Raw genomic sequence first — 5,067 nt, 5'->3', positions numbered from 1 at the left:
ACGCTCTAGACCCTCTGGCAACCTACATACCCCTGCAGGACAGAGGTGCTGATAATCTTTGGTACAAAGCAGGCCTGGGGCTGAATGGTGGGTTCTGACATTTACATGCAACCTGTTTACAAAAAAAAAGTTGTGACTGATGGATAATGTCATTCATTTATTTTTTTCTTCACTTGCCCATTCATTGAAATTTCATGGGGTACCTATGTACCCAGGCTCAGGTGCTGGTGCTGGGCTCACAAAACAGAGAACAGGCTATGATCTCTGCTTGGAATGAATTTGCCATCTGAAAATGACCACACAGCTCATCTCAGTGACTGCAGGCTGTGAAAGGAGCAAGACAGGGACACCTAATCCAACAGGCTGAGGAGCATGTGGCTTCCTGTTAGACATGGCAGCTGAGTCGAGCCTGGACGATGTGTGAGAATCACCCAGGACACATCCGTGGAGCAGAGTGAGGCTGGCAGGGAGAAGATGACACGGGAAAAGGGTCTCTTTGCTCCTGCCAGGGCAGCCCTGGAGTCCAGTGTATGGCAGGGGAGAGATGTCCCAGCAGAACAATTCTCTGGTGCTCTGGCTGGGAATTAGGTATTTTTCCTCCTTGGCTTTTCAGCATCCAGGCCTCCTGCTCATCTCATTCTTGCCATAAATAGTTCACTTGTGCCAGGTTGAAATGAGGCCTCCCTCTTCGCCTTTTCCCCTGGGTTGGCACATACCTCCTCAGGGAGCCTGAGCCAAGTAGGGAGGGGACTGAGGGAGGCAGGAAGGATGGTGTGAACAACCACAGCAACCTGGAGGATGCCAGGCTCTCCTCGGCCACAGAAATCCATGCCTGTCAAGTGCAAGCTTAGTTGCCCTGCCTTGCCGTTCCCATCTGTAAAATGGAGGTTAGATAACTACACTTCAACTAAATACAATCTAACACCTATTTACTGAGCTCCTTTTACATGCTAAGCACTAGGTTAGTTCCTGGGAGGACAGAGTGAACACAGACATAGTTTCTGTTCCACTGAGATCTCAGTTTATATTCTCCCAGCTCGCTGCTTGGCCAAATCCTATCATCTTTCAGCTTAAATGTTTCCTCCTCAAAGGGGCTTCCTGACCTTTAATCTATAGTAGACCCTTGCTTCTCTTTGATAGCATTCCTCCTTCTCATTAGAGTTTGTAGTTTTTTGTTTTCTTCTTCTTCTTTTTTTTTTTTTGAGACCGAGTTTTGCTCTTCTTGCTCAGGCTGGAGTACGATGGCACAAGAACTTGGCTCACTATAACCTCTGCCTCCCAATTTCAAGCAATTTGCCTCAGTCTCCCAAGTAGCTGGGGCTATAGGCATGTGCCACCATGCCTGGCTAATTTTGTATTTTTAGTAGAGACGGGGTTCCTCCATGTTGGTCAGGCTGGTCTCGAACTCCCAACTCCAGGTGATCTGCCCACCTCAGCCTCCCAAAGTGCTGGGATTACAGGCATGAGCCACTGAGCCCGGCCAGAATTTGTAGTTATATCTTTATTTTGGTTGAATATCTTTACAATCCTGTCCCCTCCAGGAGGCCATGTCCCGTGGGACATTGGCTTAATGTTTCATTTCTTGAGCCTGGCACATAACTAATCCAGCTAAAAAAAAAATTTGTTGAATAAATGAAAGAATTGGGGAAGACAGATGTTAAATATGTGATTTCAAATGGGAGGAATGTTCTCTCTACAGAGGAAACTTCCCTTGGGCTGCTTCCCTTTAGGATCTCCTGAGGTTATGTTCTTATGAGTGGTGACGCTGGCTTCTTCTTTAGAGCAGGGACTATGTCCTATGGGACCCAGCAAGGTGCCTGGAAGAGCCAGTATTCAGAATACTGATGGAATGCCACCGTGTGCCAGACACTGTGTTACGCTCTTTCTGGTACGTTCTCTTTTTTGCTTTTCACTCCGTGGCCCCTTGCACAGTTGAAATATTGAGGATTTTCCACAACTGGCACTCCATAGAAATTTATAGTTCCAACAAATCACTAGGGTTGATTTAGTCTCGAGATTACAAAAGGCGTGGTTGGCAAAGCCTGAGTCCTGTCCTCTTGCTCTCCTCCCTGGACAGCATGAGCTTCACCGCTCGCTCCACTTTCTCCACAAACTACCGACCCCTGGGCTCTGTCCAGCCACCCAGTCAGTCAGCAGTGCAGCCAGCATCTATGCAGGTGCCGAGGGCTCAGAGTCCCGGATCTCTATGTCTTGCTCCACCAACTTCTGGGGTGGCTTGGGGTCTGGGGGCCTGGCTGCGGGGATGGACAGGGGTCTGATGAGAATGAGAGGCATCCAGAATAAGAAGGAGACCATGGAAAACCTGAGTAACTACCTGGCCTCCTACCTGGACAGAGTGAGGAGCCGGGAGACTGAGAACTGGAAGCTGGAGAGCAAAATTGGGAGCACCTGGAGAAGAAGGGACCCAGGTCAGAGACTGAGGACATTACTTCAAGACCATCGAGGAACTGAGGGCTCTGATCTTTGCAAATACTGTGGACAATGGCCACATCGTTCTGCAGATCTACAATGCTTGTCTTGCTGCTGAGGACTTTAGAGTCAAGTATGAGACAGAGCTGTCCATGTGCCAGTCTGTGTTGAGTGACATCCATGGGCTCTGCAAGGTCATTGATGACACCAATGTCACTCGGCTGCAGCTGGAGACAGAGATCAAGGCTGTCAAGGAGGATCTGCTCTTCATGAAGAAGAACCATGAAGAGGAAGCAAAAGGCCTACAAGTCCAGACTGCCAGCTCTGGGTTGACCATGGGTGTAGACACCCCATATCTCAGGACCTCGCCAAGACCATGGCAGACATCGGGCCCAATACAATGAGCTGGCTCGGAAGAATCAAGAAGAGTTGGACAAGTAGTGGTCTCAGCAGACTGAGGAGAGCACCATGGTGGTCACCACACAGTCTGCTGAGGTCAGAGCTGCTGAGATGACACTCTTGGAGCTGAGACATACCATCTAGTCCTTAGAGACTGACCTGGGCTCGATGAGAAATCAGAAGGTCAGCGTGGAGAACAACCCAAGGGTGGTGGAGGCCTGCTACACCCTGCAGATGGAGCAGCTCAATGGGATCCTGCTGCACCTGGAGTCAGAGCTGGCACAGACCCCAGCAGAGGGACAGCACCAGGCCCAGGAGTACAAGGCCCTGCTGAACATCAAGGTCAAGCTGGAGACTGAGATTGCCACCTACCACCGCCTACTGGAAGATGGCAAGGACTTCAATCTTGGTGATGCCCTGGACAGCAGTAACTCCATGCAAACCATCCAAAAGACCACCACCCACTGGAGAGTGGACAGCAAAGTGGTGCCTGAGACCAATGACACCAAAGTTCTGTGACATTAAGCCAGAAGAAGCAGGGTCCACACTGGGGACCAAAAGGCCAACAAAAAGTTCAGAGAGCAAAAATAAATAAATAAAAATAAATTACTTAAATAAATAAAAGTCCTGCATTTCATGGGCCAACATCTTTTATTGTGTATGCATCAACTAACTTGAGTACTATGCTGAGAAAGACTCTGTGGCTATAGAGGGCTGGAGGTGGCCCCCAAGACATATGTTCATGTCCTAACCCTTGAAGTCTGTGAATGGGACCTTATTTGAGTTTAAGAATGGGAAAATGTAAAAAAAAAAAAAAAAAAAAAAATCACATTTGCAGATGTAATTAAGTTAAAGATCTTGGGATACACTTATCTGGGTTACCCAGGTGGACCCTAAAATCAATGACAAATGTCTTTTTAGGAAACAGAAGAGGAGGAGACATGGACACAGAGATGTGATGATAGAGACAGAGATAGGATTATCAGCCACGAGCCAGAATGCCGTGAGCCACTAGAAGCTGAAAAAGGCCAGGAATGACTCCCCCTGGAGACTTCGGAGAGAGTTTAGCTCTGTTGACACCTTGGTTTTGGACATCTGGCCTCCAGAACTATGACAGAATACACTTCTGATGTTTCAGGCCACCTGGTGTGTGACAGTTTGTTAAAGCAGATCTAGGAAACTAATTCAGTAGCCTCTCAGCTTGGTGAGAAGCAGCACCCTGGTAGATTCTATGCCTGCATGGGCAAGGGAGGCCACGTGGCAGGGCACCTGCTGAGGATAGAATGCCTTTGACTTGGATCAACCAGGTCTTCTGGCTGGGACTTCCTCTGTGTAAGCAGACACCAGATCACTCCATCACCAAGTGATTAAGCATTAAATGGTGCATAGATGGAGCAGGATAGAATTCCTCTGGCTACAGGGAGCGGGAGCTGGGGTGTGGGGAGCAGTGGCAGCAGCAGTAGTAGCTTTGTGATCATTGGCTGAATAATAATGAAGGGGGACAACATTTGGGGAACTTGGGGAAAATAAAGATGGTGGCTGGTCATCTTTTTCATCCCCCTGCCTGCTGCCTGTAAGCAGGACCACTGTGAATCACCCAGGAAGATGGCGGAAGTCATCCTGGCCAGGAGTTCTGCTTCTGTTGGTGTCGCCCACTCCAAGCTTTAACAACCCTACCCATCAGGACTTCCTCAGCGCATTTGAGCCATTCACTGCCCCATTTGAACCTTGGCTTTCCTGCCCAATCTACAGCCAAATATCAACCAACCCTGTCCATTATGTAACAAGAGGGAGCCCAAGGTTGGGACAAGCAGCCCGGACCCTGGCTCACATCCTTTCTTGTTGTGTGATCTTGGAGAACTTCCTATCACTGGTCCTTAGCTTTCCCTTCCACAGAAAGGGAAAAACTTAACAATGCCTTCTACAAGAAGTTGCTTTGAGGATTCAACTAGGTCACAGGTATAAATAAACCCAGTGCATACATTTAATAACTGTGCAATCATGGGTTTTCTTTAGTAATCACTACTTATTGAGCACTGATTATGTGCCAGGCACCTTCCACGTCATCTCCATCAGTCTTCACAGCAGCCCGCTGAAGTCAGTACTATTGTTATGCCCATTTAACAGATGAGGAAACTGAGGAGGGGCACAGTAGTAAATGGAAGGTCCTTGAAACTTACTCAAGGCACAGTAGTAAATGGAAGATCCATCTCTTAGCCATCATATAACTGAGTCTCC

General features: G+C 48.3%; 1 pseudogene; it reads left to right on the top strand.

The window, feature by feature from the left end:
- The first annotated feature begins 391 nt into the window (after nt 1-391).
- Nucleotides 392-3,348, top strand: LOC105723138 (keratin, type I cytoskeletal 18-like; annotated as a pseudogene).
- The last annotated feature ends 1,719 nt before the right edge of the window (nt 3,349-5,067 follow it).

This window comes from Aotus nancymaae, unplaced genomic scaffold (genome assembly GCF_030222135.1).
Source record: "Aotus nancymaae isolate 86718 unplaced genomic scaffold, 86718_ANA_hifiasm-v0.15.2.pri h1tg000015l_1, whole genome shotgun sequence".
Classification (NCBI taxonomy): domain Eukaryota; kingdom Metazoa; phylum Chordata; class Mammalia; order Primates; family Aotidae; genus Aotus; species Aotus nancymaae.
The sequence above is the reverse complement of the archived record's forward strand: the minus strand, read 5'-3'. Positions and strand labels throughout refer to the sequence as shown.